Source organism: Mauremys reevesii, linkage group 20 (genome assembly GCF_016161935.1).
Source record: "Mauremys reevesii isolate NIE-2019 linkage group 20, ASM1616193v1, whole genome shotgun sequence".
NCBI classification, from domain to species: domain Eukaryota; kingdom Metazoa; phylum Chordata; order Testudines; family Geoemydidae; genus Mauremys; species Mauremys reevesii.
This window is the reverse complement of record NC_052642.1, coordinates 8,615,543-8,632,948: the sequence shown is the minus strand read 5'-3', so window position 1 is coordinate 8,632,948 and position 17,406 is coordinate 8,615,543. Positions and strand designations below refer to the sequence as shown.

The following is a 17,406-nucleotide window of genomic DNA, read 5'->3' as shown; positions in this document are numbered from 1 at the left end:
CCAGTCAAACTTAACAATTTCCATAGATACTATTAAAATATCCTGATGCCAAAGAAACAAAATTAAAAAATTATACTAGAAATAGGAAAACAAATAGGAGTCTTATAATAGCTCTAAAGATTGGGAAAAAAAAGTCTCCTAAAATATAATGGAACTAAGTTATAAAATTTAAATCTAACAACATTTTCACTAAAACTGATTTGGTGCTAATTTAAATGGCATGTCTTCACCTGTAATTTCCAGAGTTATTGTTCACACCTCGTGTGTAGTGCTGAGATTACTTCACTTGATTTACTAAATTATCTGGTTTAGAATCTTTGGTTTAAAACATACATAACTAAGTCTCAGATGTACTTATTACGTTATATGTTTGTGGAAATTAATTATTTGATGGTTCATTTTGTTTTGTTGTCTTGTTTCAATTCAATTCCTCACTTTAAAAGTGCTACTAAGAACTAGCAGCTTTCTAAAAATCACTGTTGTTCTTTGCCCTGCATTTTACACAGACCTTTGCAGTTGCGCTGCTGTTGCATCTGTGAGTGTGAATTACTTGCCAATGAGAAGCAGCCTCGGATCGCTCTCCCTTGTAACACTATGTGTGAGAAAGAGAAAGACAAGGTACCTTCTAACTTCAAAATATCACTTCAATCATTATTTGTGTGTGCTAGAAACTTTAAAACATTTTAATTGGGTTGTGTGTTTTTTAACCACAGAGTTATCTAATGTATTAATACCTTACACTCCACACTAGCCTCACTCCAATCTGAGAGTGGCAATTTAGTACGGTATTTTACCTTTGTCTGTTTTAAATACCAAATGCAGAGTACTTTGTGATACATCTCTTTCAATACTGAAGTGGTACTGTATTTACTCACTGGTATACCATATTATCTTTAATAATCTCTCTCCTTCTTCTGCCATTTAACTCAATTCAAACACCACCCCCAGTCTCTCTCTTCAGTACTCTGCCAGCCTATCAACTCCCTAAGAACACTCCCTCAACCTGTATAGTAGTTGTAATCCAGTTGCTTTATTAAGATTATACTTGGTTATATAGAACTATTTCTTTACGTTTAGCTATAAAACTAGTAGCTAAGCCTTATTAACAAATTAACAGCTAAACTTAAGGAAATAGTACTATATAACCAGGTATTACACTTTATAAAGTAACTAGATTACAACTATAATTAACTTGGTATTAAAATGTTTAAACTAAAAAATGAACTAGGATGAAACTAAATAGGGTGAATAGGACAATATAACTGAAAAGTGGACATATACTGTCAATGGAAGGGATAGCTATAATCCTAGCCATATCTCCCAACTGCTTCCTCCAGCCAACCAATATCACCTCTGGCTTCTCCAGACTGAGCTTTGGCCAGCTCTCATCCGTGCCCAAATCTCAGCCAGACTCTAGGTAAGGCATTTCTGAGTGAGAGGAGATAGCCCTGTGTGCATTATGAGATCACTGAAAACATCACAGTCCATACCTCTCCACTAACCCACACCCATGGCCCCAGACACACACACTGAACAGGCCAGGGGACAAAGAGACCCCATGACAACACCCTGGGGGAAAGGACCTGCCCAACATGCCTCTGAGAAAGTTCAGCAAGCAAGGAACAGAGCTGCTCCCTAGCAGAACCATCCTCTCCAGATACAGTCAAAGAACAGGGCTCTTTCACCTTTATTTTTTTTCTCCGTTATTTTAATGGTATCTTAAAAGCTTGACTTTTTTTTTTTTTTTTTTTTGTATTCTTTTGCTCTGGTCTGTGGTCATTGATTTTTTTTTCCTCTCCCCACCCCTAAGTTTTAAATGAAGGGAATATTAACAAGCCTAGTTTTGTTTGACAACTACAACCAACCTTTTTTTGCACCAACACAAGCTAAGCTGTCAGCACAGCCCTAGGAAGAGAGGCTGAGGGCCAAGAATTGCTGCTGCAGGACAAGCAGGGGAGCACAGTTTTGAGAGCTGTGGTTTTAAAATATTATATGCATTGCACTGGGACAGATGCTGGTGACACTATTAATAGGTACTTTTTAAAACAGTTTATAAGGGGGTTAAATTATTAGATATTTTAAGCATGTAACAGACTTAAGAAACATTTTATGATATTTTATGACAAGCACATCAGTGGAAGGTGATGATAATATCTCTCCTTCTGTCAGTCCAGTAGGTTACTTACAATGTATAATAGTTAACCGTTTAGTAAACCTTTATAAATTTGTCCATGTGCCTTAATATAAAGGGGGATAGATTTTTTTAAAATTAGTTTTAAAAAGTCTTTCAATTCCCAGCCAGTTTATTTTTAATCTAGATACCCCACTGCTAACAGCAATTTTAAGGAAGGTCACCTTCCGGACTTTAAAGCCTCAGCCATGTCCTGTTAATACAGGATTGTTTAAGGACGGTGGTCTCATTGCAATAATGCTCAGCTGAAATGCATATACACCACAGCTACCACCACCAAAAAGGACAAAAATTCTTGATTTCCCAGAAGGAAGAACTGCCTCGTGTAGGCTAGTATTTTTAGATTTCTAAAGAAAATAATTATGGTCCAAGAGAGTATGTCCCTAACCCACATTTTGCTTAAACCAGGGATCCTATATAATGTGGTTTAAATTCAGGACAGACACAGACACACACACGACATTATGCAAAAATAAAGCTACAGAATTCTAATCTTTGGGACCCCAAAATCTAGGATTTCAGGTTACCCTGAGCAGAGTATCCACCTGACTGCATCTTACAACATATCACATCACTGGGTTGTTACAGTGCTGCAAGAACACAAACAAAAGGAGGATGGTTAGACATAAAATACTGTAGCTGTGAACATTCTGCATGACTGAGTGGCCCGTTGCTCCACAGGAATGGGGGGGGGGGAGGGGAGGAGAGAGAACCCAACTATTACCAAGCTACAGCTTCCACTAGAGGAGCCACACCTGCAGTTTTTCCTTCAGTTCTTTCATGCACTACAGTAGCACCAAGATGCCTCATCCAGGTCTGAACCAAGTTGTGCTGGACCGAGTCCTCTCTAGTCATTGACAGGCCCTCCCCAAAGAGCTTACACACTGAGGTGATACCAGATTCATGTTATTGTCCCACATTTTCCATTACTGCACTTACAGAATAATACGCTGCACAGCAGTAGCGCCTTTCCCCCAAGAATGTAAAAGTGCTTTGCAAACACCTGTAAAATCCTCATGATATTCACATCTCTTCCCGACTGCGCACATACGATCACACACACTCCACAGTAAGTATTAGGACCAACCTGGGGGATTTGCGCTGATTTCAGCCACTGGTGGCTGAAGTCTGGGCAAATGCTCAATGCAAGCAAGGCATTATATGCCCATTTCACAGTAGGGCAAGTTAGGGCACAAGAGATTATGTAACGCAATCCATATCACAAGAGCACCCTCTACACTACAGCTACTGCCACTTCGCAAACCCTGTTACAACATGGGTATCCCCCCAGTTATTTAGCACAGGTATTATCAAAAAGACTAGAGGTCCCAGCTGAGATCAGGGCCTCCCTCATGCTAGGTGCTGTACAAACACACAGTAAGACAACGTCTCCCCAGAAACAGACCGGTTACATTTGGTTGGGCATGAAAAGCGTCCTTAAAACATACCCAGTGCATTAGCACAGACCAAGGACATTGTTAAAACAAGGTTAAGTCACAATGGATCCATGTTGTAACAGTGTCCCGGGGTTGGGGTGGAGACAAGGATATACTGCATCAGGGGAAGTTTCAGAAGTAGGAACCAGGAGTCCTGGGTACAATCCCGCTGCTTGAGCCACCTTAAATACCAGGTCAGACACACAAGATAAGCTATGTTGCAGTGAAGAAGTTAATGCTCTGTAACAATATAAGAAGCAGGAGTGGGCAAACTTTTTGGCGCAAGGGCCACATCTGCGTGGGAAAATTGCATGCAGGGCCATGAATGTAGGGCTGGGGCAGAGGGTTGGGGTGCGGGAGGGAGTGCGGTGTGCAGGAAGGGGCTCAGGGCAAGAGATTGGGGCAGAGGAGGGCTTCAGGGTGTATGAGAGGGCTCAGGGCAGGGGTGCAGAGTGAGGAGGGGGCTCAAGGCAGGGGGTTGGGGTGCAGGCAGGGTGCAGCAGGGGTCTGAGTGCAAGGTGCAGGAGGGGGTTCAGGGTGCGGGTTCCGGCCTGGCATCGCTTACCTGGAGCGGCTCGCACTGGGGCCAGGGCAGGCTCTCTGCCTGCTTGCCCTGGCCTCACGCCACTCCTGGAAGCGGCCGGCACCACGTCCCTGCGGCCCCTCGGGAGTGTGTGTGTGTGGGGGGGGGCGGGGGGGGAAAGCAGAGGGCTCCGTGCACTGCCCTCACCTGTGGGAACCTCCCCCAAAGCTCCCATTGGCCGTGGTTCCCCGTTCCTGGGCAGCAGGGACATGATGCTGGCCACTTCTGGGAGGCAATCCCATGGGCCAGATCCAAAGCCCTGACAGGCTGGATCCGGCCCACGGGCTGTAGTTTGCCCACCCCTGCTTGGAAGGATTAGATTTTAATTGGTAAAAATGTCGGTAAATGCCAATTTCACCATACGTGCACAAACCAAAATATATATATATATATATACATACACACACACACACACACACACACACACACACACACACACACACTTCCATCAATGATAATCAAAATTTATAGAGAAGCAAAGTAAGAAAAATGCTGCTTGAGAATGCATTAAAGTTTGATTTAAGGATATTTACTTTGTATATTTTGACATATGTTGTGATTTAACAGTGAATCTCAATGTCTACGGTTATTAAATAAAAGTGTCTGACCCACCCCGTCCCACTGTCTGGCATCCTTCCTCCATTATTTCCCACAACTGTGAAAATTTAAATAGATAAAAATTGAAAGAAGCTTAAAAACAAACACTGATATCCACTGAAATTATTAAAAAAAACAACCAAGAAACCAAAAACAAATTCTGCCAACCCAAAATACAAGCAGTTGCCTGGCTCCCCTAGGTAAGTGACCGTATATTTGTTTGTGCATCTTGCAATCAAATAACTTTGTATTCCGTTCCGATATGCTTGGAATTCTGCGGCCAGTGCCAAGCAGAAATGAAAAAAAAGTCTCAATCATATCAGGCTGCTGTCAGAACCACAGTGTCCAGAGGCAGTTGCTACAGCAGGCAAATAGCTCACTCATCCTTTTGGAACTGTTAAGTGAATAGCCTTTGATGTCTGGGATGGCTTGTTGAATGTTGTAATCCATTGCCAGAAGCACTGAATTTTCATTGCACTCAGAGGGATGTCAATGGTCCAAATAAAATGAGTTTTGTGGTCTCTGCTCAGCTCCCAATAGAGACTATAATTTCATATACAGCACATTTTTGGCAAACCCTGCCCCACTGACCTGAAATACTGCCTCTTCCCACTAGAGGCCTCAGACTGAACAATGACATGGGCATTTGCTGTTAGAAAGCATCTCTGCTCCTCAGAGCTGCCAAATAGTTGAGGTCTGATTAACTAGCATTTAAGAATCCTGTGTGGAGCAGAAAGCTACAGAAATAGTATTGCCACACCACCCCAGCATTACAGGATGGGACTGCCAACCCCTCGTGGGAACAGAGGAATCACAAAACAATACGGACAGACCCAGCAATTACCAACTTACAACTGGATTCTTGGCATTTCACTAAAGGACTCGAGACAGATGAGACGATCCTTAAAAAACAGCATCAACAAAAGGCTTCCACCATTTTTCTTAGCGCACAGGAAAGGAATGAGAATCATTGAGAAGAGAGAAGAAATGAGGTTACACAAAGTGAAACAAGCCAAGGTGAGAATCTAGGGTGGATAAAAATCAATGATTTAAAAAATGAAATAAATAAATAAAATCTGATTTTTTTTTATTTAAATCGGATTTTTTATAGGATTTTTCCTCAAAAAGCATTTTATCTAAAGATGTATCTTAATTAAAGCTATTATAGCTCAAAGAGATCTCATCATAGAATAGGGATTATAAATTCTAATTCTATAGTATGAGAACATATATTCATGTAATGTTTAAGAAAACTTTTGTAAATGAGTTCCGGTAGTTCATGGATTAGGGAACCAATCTTATGGGATTCAAGGGCTTCTGTATAGATTATTTAGGTTAATCTTTCTATCTACCCAATGGGACTCAGTGCTTAGTCTAGAAAATACCATCAGAGATGCTTAGTTTTGCAGTTCTCAAAACTGTGGATTTGTGTCTCCAGAGATAACATGCTTGTTAACAGCAAAGATGTTTTAAAATAAATAAATGAATAATATATAGACGTGAGAAATAACAGACCTCAACCCTATTGTCCCTCTGCAAATTTGTGTACACAGAGTCAAACTCTGACCTCTCTCTCTAAATGTGCTACGTATCAGAAAGTTAAATGAATAGAAGATTGTTGGGGGCGGAATAGATCTGGACAAGGAGAAGAAGTCTGGAGATAAATGTGAGAAGGGAGGGACAGGCAGGGGCGGCTCTAGGCACCAGCAAAAAGCTGGGTGCTAGGGCGCGCAAACAAAGGCGGCGTGCCCTGCGGGCGGCGGGCGGGCGCTGGGCTGGGCCGCGGCGCTGCCGCCTGCGGAGGTCCCACCGAGCCCCGGGAGGAGGACTGGACTGGCCGCACATGCGACTGGCGGGGCGCTCTGCGCTGCTGCTGCGCGGCCGCCGCAGGCATGACCGCGCGGGACTGGCCCGCCGCCGACGCGCGCGCGCGCCGCGCGCGCGCCGCCGGGAAAGCAGCCCCCGCTGCCGCCACCAGCGGCTCTCCTCTCATGCCATGCGGAGGCTGGGTGCTCCCGCTGGCGCTGCCCTGCGCGCCGCGCTGACTGGCGCCGCGCGCGGGCGCCGGTAGAGGGGACAGGCAGGAGAAACAAAAGTGAAACTGTTTGAGCAGCATATTCCAGAAGTCTTGAGGTCTGAGTGTAGCCTTCATTGATTTGAGATCTAGTGAGAGAATGGTATGGAAGAAGGGAAAACCTATAATGGCAGCAGGCCATAAAAGAGACCCAGTTTGGAAATATTTGAATTACGTTCCTCTACCTGTGGGTAAGACAGACATGAGTGCAAAATGCAGACAGTGCAACAAAGAAATGCAAGGCCAGATTGCCACAGTGAAACATCATCATGAGAAGTGTTCCTGCGCTGAAGATGATGAAAGGAACATGTCTGAACATGCAGGATCTTCAGGTTGGTAAACTTTTTTATTTCATACTTCTTTCTTAAGGACGGCCTATCTTCCTTCTGGACTATTCTTGAATTCTCATGTTTGAGCAAAAAAAATAGTTGTTACTCTATGGCACTATCATTTTAGATGCAGTTGTGATAAAAAAAATAAATAGCTGAAATAGGCAGATCTTCCTTTTACAATTTCACCTTTAAAGTGTCAGTGAATGCAATGAGCAATACTAAATGTGCAGTATGATAATAATAATTAAATAACTGCATTGACTTATTTTGTTTAGGAAAATCCATCCTCAACATACAGGATTCTGAAGACTATCCACCTTCAAGATCACCATCATTTTCTATAGTTTCAGAGTTATTTGCCAATGATAGTGTTTCAGTCACATCATGTATGTCACATAGCCACAGTAGCAAAAAGGAAAAAAAATCTCTATCATCCAGAAACAACCATAGATAAATTTGTGATAAGAACCAGCAGATTACAAAAAGAGGTAATTGATGAAAAATTGCCCAGTTTGTTTATACAACAAACTCTCCTTTCAGTATGACTGAGAACCCACACTTCATAAACATGGTTCAGTCATTAAGACCAAGATACAGCCCACCCAACGGAGCAGATGTCGCAGGCAAATTGCTCAATAAAGTGTATGAAAGAGAAATTGAGCAGTGTGCAAAAGGTCTAGAGGGTGAAATTGTTAACCTGAGTCTTGATGGGTGGAGCAATGTCCACAATGATCCTGTTGTATGTGCTGTTAACATCAGAAGAAGGAACTGTCTTCCCTCCAGAAAGGATTGATACATTAAGAAATGCACACACAGCAGAATACTTAAAAGAAGTAGCAGTAAAAGCTATAACAAACTATGAAAACAAAATCAAATGTGTAGTATGCAGCTTGGTCACAGACAATTCTGCAAATGTATCCAAGATGAGAAGAAATTATTTAGAAGAGAGTCCCAAGCTAATAACATACGGCTGCAGTGCACATTTGATGCACCTCCTAGCCAAAGACTTCAGTGCTCCAGAAATAAAGGCTAATGTTGTTGAAATTGCAGAATACTTCTGTAACAACCACTTTGCAGCAGCTGCTCTGAAAAAAGTGGGAGGAACCAAGCTAACTCTCCCACAAGACGTGTGAAGGAACTCAGTAGTGACTGTTCTGAGCACTATATTAAGAACTGGCCTAATTGGATGACAATTTGTGAACAAAATCATGAAAAAATAGATGGCACTGTCACAGCCAAAGTTCTTAACATTGGGCTTAAGGGAGATGTTGAACACATGCAGAGTACCCTGAAGCCTATTTCTATAACCTTGAACAAAATGCAGGGAAATAGCTGTTTTATTGCTGATGCTGCTGAAAGTTGGAAGGAACTGGGTGAGATCTTAAAAAGAGAAATACACAATGACAGAGTTAAATTACAAGCATTAAAAAAAATGAATGGGACAAGCACTATCTCCAGCTCATTTTCTCGCAAATATTCTCAATACTCAGTACCAGGGTCAAACCTTAACTGCTGAAGAAGAGGAGCTGGCTATGACATGGATATCCAGCAATCATCCCTCCATAATGCCAGCTATAATAAAAACTTTAGAGTGAACAAAATATATGTTTGCTGACAATGTTTTAAAGAAAGTCACACTAGTGAACTGGTGGACGTCACTTAAGCACTTGGATTCAGAGACTGTTGAAGTGATCATCTCACTTTTAACAGCAGTAGCTTCTTCTGCCAGTGTAGAAAGAATATTTTCTTCCTTTGGACTAATTCATTCCAAATTGAGAAATTGTGTGGGATCTGAAAAAGCAGGAAAGTTTGTTTTTCTTTTCCAGATTATGAACAAACAGGAAAATGAAGTTGAAGATGACTGAGTTAGCTGCAGAAGCCAATATTTTAAGTTTCTCATGTTGATCTGGCTGACATAGTTGATTTAATTTTTGTTGTTTTTTAAAATATTTCATTTAACTATTAGTTAAAAACAATTTTAACAAAAACAAACCTGATTTTAAAAAAACTTGAATGTTTAACTAAATTTAAAAATTCATGCTTGTTTTGTTAAAATATTATGCATTTGCTGTTGAAGAAAAAAAATCCAGAATACGTAACGTTGTTGTTTTAGTTAAATAAAACAATTTAAATGTCTGTCTGGACAGAGGTTTATAAGTGGAGCAGTTACAGGTTCATGTCCAATATGAAAGGGTAGAATATGTTTAGGGAGGTTTTGTGGGAAACTAATTGGAAATTTGATCAAGGCGTTGCATTACAACAATTGTTACATTTTTCTAATGTCATGGTTCAAATTTTGGGAAGTGCTTTAAGATCTGAAGTGTCAGAAAGTGAATAATTATCAAAATCATCCCACTCCCAAGTACTGCAAAAGCAGGTAGGAAAAAAAAGAGTAATGTAGGCTACATGTGAGGGACTAAGCATCATGTCTGGAGACACAGTCGCTTGATGATGATTCCCCATTTAAAATTACATGTTGAGACCTATCAGTTAGCCAGTTTTTAATCCATTTAATGTGCGCCATGTTAATTTTATATCATTCCTTTTTTTTTTAATCAAAATGTCATGTGGTACAAAGTTAAGCTCCTTAAAGAAGTCTAAGTATATTACTTCAACACTGTTAACTTTATCAACCACACTCATAAGCTCATCAAAAAAAGTTAATTGGGCTCTTTGAACATCCAAACAATCACTTCAGTTGCTTTAAAAAACACACTTGTATCAGCTTTCTACCTGTTGTGTTGCTTTTCTTCAAGCAATGTTTTCCCAGTCTCTTTGCAAGCCCAGCCCAACCCCTTTCCACTGCAGCTTTGGAGAGGGTCAGCCTGCTTTTTCAGAAAAGGAACACTCTTTAAGCCGTATCTGAACTTCAAGCCTTGAAATCGCCCAAATGAGTGACTAGTCTTTAAAATAATCTTTGTTTCCTTATTAACAAACAAAGGAAACTGGAGTGCAGTCTCAGGTGGCGACAGGGTTTTGATTTTGTTTTAAATTGTTGAGGGTGAGTGTGTGCGCGCGTGTTCTTTTTGAGCAAAGAAAGAGAAAATCAGTCTCCAAATACTGCAGTGATTGGTGCTATCTAAACAGCACAGGAAGCGATTATTTCTATCGCTTGTCTATTTCTAAGCTTGATGCTCTAAAACATAACGAACCAAGACTAATTTCTGGCAAAAGAGCAGGTTTTAAAGTTTGTTAAATAATCCACAGAATGTGTAAAAAGCCGGGGAAAAACTGGAGGAGAAGCCCGAAGCATTAAAACTTCAGATTTGCAACAGATTCCTTGGAAGTGCACCTTCAAGCTTAGCAGGGTCTGTTTGGCAGATTATGTTTCCAAGGTAGATACACTGACATAAGCCCCAAAACCACACAGTGGAGCTGAATGGTTTCAATTCCTGATTTACACCAGTGAAATTCAGAGTGTGTCCTTTAGTCGTGCACTTTCTCTTTCACATGGGCGGCAAGCACTGAACCCCATCGTTGGCGTCATGGGGGTGAAACAGAACCAGACGACTCGTGAGCTGATGAAGGCTACGGTGATTTACCAACTGCAGCATTTCCCTCTCATTTGAAGATCCTTGGCAAAACTGGCAGAAGGGCAGCAGCTAGAGGAGGAGAGGCCTTACAAGCAATTTCCCTGTTCCCAGCCATGCTGAAATACAACCTTACGTTGAGACCAACGTGATTAGGTTTAGGAGAAGGGTGAATTACATTTGCATGCATACCTAAAAATAAAATTAAGGCAAAGGAAAGGATAAGATCAACCATCCTTCAGGGAAATGAGTTATTAGTCTACAAGCACTGGGTAGGAATCCCACCCCCTTCTTCAACGCTGCACAGTTGGGTAGGAGCACTACAGGGGCCCATAAAACATTTGATTCTAGCCACTGCTGGGGCAGGAGTCATGCTTTGATTCAGGTCAACTTCTCATGGTCCCTGGTGCCCATCCAAGCCCTGATGGGCATGCCTCAAAGACAGCTTAGGCTCACAATCATGGTTACAGCTTTCAGGTAACAGCAGCAAGTCCACTGGCAAATTTCTTCATTGCAAGAAGGAGAAGGGCAAAAATAAAAGCTACACAATGGAGAAATCTGCTCCAACAGGAAGAACGTTGGACAGTCCCCAATCTACATCATTTCCTAAATGAAGGCTAATCAGCAAAATTCCAACAGTTGTGCTTTGACGCCTATTTTCTGGGCTCTGAATTCCAGACATTTTTCAGCATCACTGTAAACTGCATTAAAAATAAAATCCTTGCAAGCGAGGACCGGCTTTCGGCAGTGGAAGATCTAATTGAATGCAACTGTAACTCACATTTTCCTGCCATTCATAAGCTGAGTGAACTTCCATCAGCAGTTCCTCTGATTGAATTACAGTGTGGCGTGGAATCAGGAAACATAAGTTTTCTACTAGGCGACGAAGAGATTGTAATGGAGAGCTCGGCACATCCCTCCTGACAGTGCACACTTGCGTTTAATGCTATGCCATAATCAGGGAAAGAAAGGGTATTTGTACAGCAGGAAATCCGGGAGAATTAGTGGCCTGGAAGAGCTGCCAGAAAATGATGAAAAAAACCCAGAGGTGACGAATGCTTGGAATGCATCAGGACAGAGCAGTCCAAGCTCCTTGTAAAAACTGTTCCTTTATATATTAAAAAAGTTTTATTTCCAGTTAGCTGTGAAAAATAAGAATGTGCCAGGCTCCCTACAGAGCTTCTCTCAGTATTACAGCTCACCCAGTAGAGTTCACGTTATTCATTCCATAAGGGCCCTGCAACATTCTTGCCTCAGCTACTACTGACTGATGCCCCATCTTAATGCTTAACGAACAGTATCGATCACCGTTATTAAGCCCCTTGGTTTAGTCATTGTTTGTATTAATTACAATGAGATCTGGGCCTCACCATGTTGGTGCTATACGGAATAGAGAGACGCTTTGCCCTAATTTGGAATGTAAATAGACATGACCATGGGTGGAAGAAAGGAAATGTCTGTTCCACAGAAGGGGGGGAAAAAGGTCCAGGGAGATTAAATGATTTGTCCAGGGTCAACAAAAAGCCTGTTGTAGTGCTCAGACCTGAACCCTGATCTCCAGAATCCCTGTCCATTGCCTTAACCACCAGACCCTCCTTCCTCCTCTCTGACCCCTCTTACAGCGAGCTTCTGTCCCTTTCCATAGGAGCAGGCATCAACGGCATCCCTCTTTGGGATGACACTAAGGGTCTGTCCACACTTAAAGACCCACAGCTGGCCTGTGCCAGCTTACTCGAGATTGCAGGACTCGAGCTGTTTAATTGTGGTGTAGACCCTGGGCTCTGGGACCCTTCAAGGGGAGAGGGTTCCACAGCTTGGGCTCCAGCCTGAGCCCAACACCTTCACCCCAATTAAACAGCCCCTTTGCCCGAATCTTGCTGGCATGGGCCAGCCACTGGTGGATCACTGCAGCGTAGGTAAACCCTAAGGGTTGTTCTTGTGTTCATCACACGCCTCTCTGTTCTTTAGAGAGGGCAGCTACTACATGCCACGTGATCTTTGCCAGCATACAGGTTAAAAGAAAATGCTGGTGCGTGTGCTTATGCCATTCTCCAAGCCATGTTTGCCAACAGAGCCCTTCCCTCATGACACTAGTCTGGCCAAGCCCACCCAGCTTTCACATCACTTAGCCACCTTTGCACGCTGGAGATAAAAATGGGAGAACTCAGCTTGGAGCTTTTGCAGCCCAGGTTAAAATACACCCCAACCCCCAATCACTGAAACTTAAACTGATCTTCTCCTATCCCCCAACCAATGCCTCCACGGCCAAAAAACTTTTCAGGCATAGAAACAAAGCAAGATATTTTACAAATCAAACCGCATGGAGCATGGTGCAGCGAGGATGGCAAAGTGGCTTGGGCTGCGCTGAAGGGCAGAGGAAATGCTTTCTCACTGACCTCAGCTTGTTTTAACCCAAAAGATCGTAGCTCATGGCGAGCTCAACTGCAATGGATGCTGCCACCCTTTGGATAACAGGGTAAGAACATGTTGCAAAGTGTGCTCACAAACAAAGATGACTCCACAGGAACCATAAGACTCTACAGGCTCCAGTATAAGTTAGAAAGGAGAAGACCCATCAGGCCATCCTGGGTCTGTTCTTCCATCACTTCAAAATTTTGAGCAAAGTCTTCCTCACAATCAGTGCACACATGCGCATGAGTGTGAGGGGGATGGCTGAGGCAGAAATAAAGCAAGAGACATGGCCTTGTGGTCTCAGCACATGACAGGGAACCACGAACTCCAGAGTTCTTAATGCTGACTCTTAGCACAGACTTCTGTGAAAATACAAGGTTCTCAAGCTCCTTGGTGGTGGGATAGCAGGGATGTTGTCAGGAAAAGGTTCATGTTCACAGATGAATATGCAAATTAGATATGCTAGATTTTAATTAACATAAGATAAACAGCAACAAAAAGAGAAAGGGAAGAAGTCCCAGTTGGAACATTTTGCATAATGCTGATGGATTTTGGAGAAGGATGCTACACACAACTTCAGAGCAGAGTTGCAATAAAAATAAAAACTTTAAAAAAATTCCCGCAATAAAGTCAACATTTTATGGTGGAAAACAACCAGGCCAGACTATTACATTAGCTCAATTTCTGTGTCCTTTAAACTGGACTATAGCCAATAGACTGAAATAAATGGGGGGTTAGGAGGAAAAGGCAAGACTGTTTCGTTTATTATTAGTGTTGACCCTGCCAGGAAGCCAATGTCTCGATGGTTCTACAGAAGAGACTCAAAACAGCCCCTGCCTCCCCAAGTCTTTGGTTCCATGGGCAAACCAAGGCCTTGGAAATGCTGCTCTTAAAGCTGCTCCAAACCTATTGCTCTGAAAAAGAAACCACAACTTGCAAGGAACTGTGCATAACCCACAGGACTTTCACCACCACAAAGTAGCCTGCCCTTCAAGCCACATGAATGTGCTGTGGTTTTTCTGTCCACTAGAAATATTTTTGGTAGTCGGGTTTTCCTAGCTTTTTGGTGGATTGAACTCTCGGGGGGATGGGTGGTTCATTGAAATACACTGGGCTTCCCCACATCTGAGCACCATGGGAATTTCAGGCCCCAGCCACGTTAGCGCTGTGGAGAGCAGAAGCATGCCCCAAAGGCAATTGAATGATATAACCATCCTCTTGCAAAGCCAGCTCACCTCCTCGCAGCATGAAATGTTCTCCTCCCACACAAGTTTAAAGGGAGTTGATTTACAGCCTTCTGGATCAGGACGCAAAGGCCTGGATTGCCATACTTATTACTGAGAGGATGGGGAAACTAGTCTGTGAAGTCTTACAGACTGTAGGTCTCTGCAGAAACCTTGGGTGACTTCATGCCATAAATATATCCTGCTCCAGCTATCCAGCTCACTAAAGAGGTGTGGTCCTAGCACAAGTCTGGGAACCAGGACTCCAGATTGCTAAACAGAGCTCTGACACAGACTTCACTTCCGACCCTGGGCAAGTCACTGCACGTCCCTGCCTCAGTTTCCCATCTGTGAAGTGGGAAATAAAACAAAGGCCTGGTCTCTCAATGGAAAAGGTGCTTAATTTAAATGTGTATTTAAACTGGTACAAACTCTTATATGGACACACTTATTTTGGTTTAGCTTAAACTTACTCTCAATAGACAAACTGAAAAAAGCCACTCTGAAAGCAAGCCAAGAATGCCCTCCGTGGGGCTAGTGCCAGTTTATCATCAGTTAAATTCACACTTCAGGTTAAGCTGGTGCAACTCTCACGTATGCAAGTCCCAATTTACCCAACAGAATTGTTGTGAGGATGAATTAATTAACATCTCTGAAGCGCTTTGAAGTGCTATGCAAATACTGAACCCCTTTCAGTCCTGGCCATAGTTCAGTTGAACAATTAAATGCTGCCACCATCAAATTCCATCTGCTGGCACTTTTTGTCACTACTCTTGCATGGCAGGGAAGTGTTGCTGGTGGTGATAAGCAGCTGCAAGGGCAGGGTATGGCCCTATATATTTTTTTTAAGGCGGCCAAAGATGATGATATCCTTAGTCAGGATCAGTTTGGGGGAGCACAGGGTGAGAGAAGAGGAGAGAAACACAATCAGGTCTATACCCTGCTATCCTAGTGTATCTTGATTTGCCTTCTTTTGTCCTTTATCATCATCTGTATTGCATGAGCACCCAGGAGCCCCAGTCACAGTCCAAAACCCCGGTGTGCTAGGTGCTGTACAAAACACAGAACAAAAAGACAAAAAACATGCTGGCCTGGCCTTCATGACGCAGTTTACATGGGATGTGGGCTCCCCTGTTTCCACCCCAAGGGACTCCTTGCTTTTCTTGTCCTCTCAATGCTGGGGATGGTCAGGGTTGTGTGATGAAGCGAGAAGCTCCAGGCACTGAAGAGGAGCAGAACTGCCTTTGAGCTGTATGGCTGGGACCCGTGGGGGAAGGCTGTCCCAATGGTGTATTGATGGCAAATGGAAACATGAGGAAAGTCCACAAATCTATTACATGATACTACAGTGGAGACTGGAGAAATTACTTCATTTCCCTCCCCAGAAATCTTGAGCCAAGTTCATCCCTGATATAACTCCATTGACTGCAGTGGAATTACATCACAGATGAACTTGGTACCATCTGTCCAGCTGCCCAAACCGCTGTAAAAGGCAACCTACCTTACATCTTTCATAAAAAAGGAGAACAAAGAGTGACGGGTTGATTAAATGAACAACACTCTGCACCACATTCCTCTGCAGAGCTGGCTGCATTTCAGCGCCAGGAGAAGCAATCCCAAGAGAGACCGAGTGTATTACGACCAATATCCATATACCAAATCAGTGATCTCTCTGAGTCCCCACCTCCAACACCAAAGAATTCAGCCAAGTTGCAGCTGATTCAGCCGGCTGCTTAATTTTAGCGCACCTGTCTGAGCAGAAAGTTCCTGGTTCAAACCCCAGCAGAAGCAGCATGCAAGTCACAGGCAAGGGTGAGTCCTGCCGGAGGGGCTGGGAGGTGTCTACTCCCCACACTTCTAACTGACAGATGCAGTTGGTACCAGGGGTGGGACTAGCTGCTGCAAACAGTCCTGTAAGCAAAAGGGGGAAAATGTGAAGCAGAGAGGCTGGTAGCTGAGAGAAAGATTAACTGGCTGCTGAGAGCCAGCCAGACATCACTGCACTGCAAGATCTAACAGGAGGCTGCCAAATACAGCAGGCATCAGACACTGAGACACCCAGGACGATATTAGGCTCTACACAAATCACTGTCAGTCAGGTCCTCACCTGAGGGGAAGATCATTACCCTCCAAACCTGCCATTCCTGTCGATTAGAGAAAATGCTCTGTCCAGCTCCGGTTCTGCCCAAGCCTGCTTCCAGAAGCAGTTTGTCTATATGGAGTCTGCTTGGAGGTGACTAGGAGCAGATGCTCCTGTGCTTTGGATTCAGTGGCACAGGAGCATGGTATAGCTGCAGTATTGTGGGTCTCACTGCACAGAGCACAAGCCATTCCCACGGAAAGTGTCTGCAAACACTTTCCAAGTTTGTTTTTAAGAAGAGAAAGGAGACACTGGAGCATTTGGCTTAGAGGTCTCTCTTTCTGCATCTGTGGAGGGAAAGTGCTTGTGGAACTACAAGATGCTCCCATCTATTTCTACAGCTAAACTGTTTGCTGCCCATGTTCGGAAACTACTGGAGTGAGCCAGAGGAGAGACATTTCCTTAATATCTCCTAGAAATTCAAACATTTAAAGCTATTTTATATGTTGGTAACCGAGAGTCTCATTTAAAGTATTTGGATACAAAGTGTCTTTAAAATTAGGGAAACTGCAGAAGTGTCTTATTTTAAGAGTAAACATAACACAGTAACATCACTTGAGACGGGCCACAGATCAGACCAGTCTAGTATCCCGTGTGACAGATGCCAGCACCAGATGATTCAGAGGAAGATAAGAATCCCTGCAGTGGTCAGTTACGGAATAACAGACCCAAATGGGAAGTTTCTTCCTAAATCCTGTCAAACAGTGGTTGACTGATGCCCTGAAGCAGGAAGATTTACAACCTTCAAGAGAGACATTTTTACCATACTGAACTACTTGGTAATAATATAAGTGCTGACTCCTTTAAATCTCCTGCAACTACTGTTTTGAGATCTCCATCTCAGTACAAGTTTCTTTTAAGGTATCAAGCTCATTCATTCGAAGAAAA

At 43.0% G+C, this 17,406-nt stretch overlaps 1 long non-coding RNA gene across 1 annotated transcript in view; it reads left to right on the top strand.

Moving 5' to 3' along the window:
• Positions 1 to 3,725: 3,725 nt before the first annotated feature.
• LOC120387295 overlaps positions 3,726 to 17,406 on the top strand; it is a 37,907-nt gene continuing 24,226 nt past the window's right edge. The window contains exon 1 of the long non-coding RNA XR_005590111.1: positions 3,726 to 3,821. This is a non-coding gene — a long non-coding RNA (uncharacterized LOC120387295). The remainder of the gene's footprint in view (positions 3,822 to 17,406) is intronic.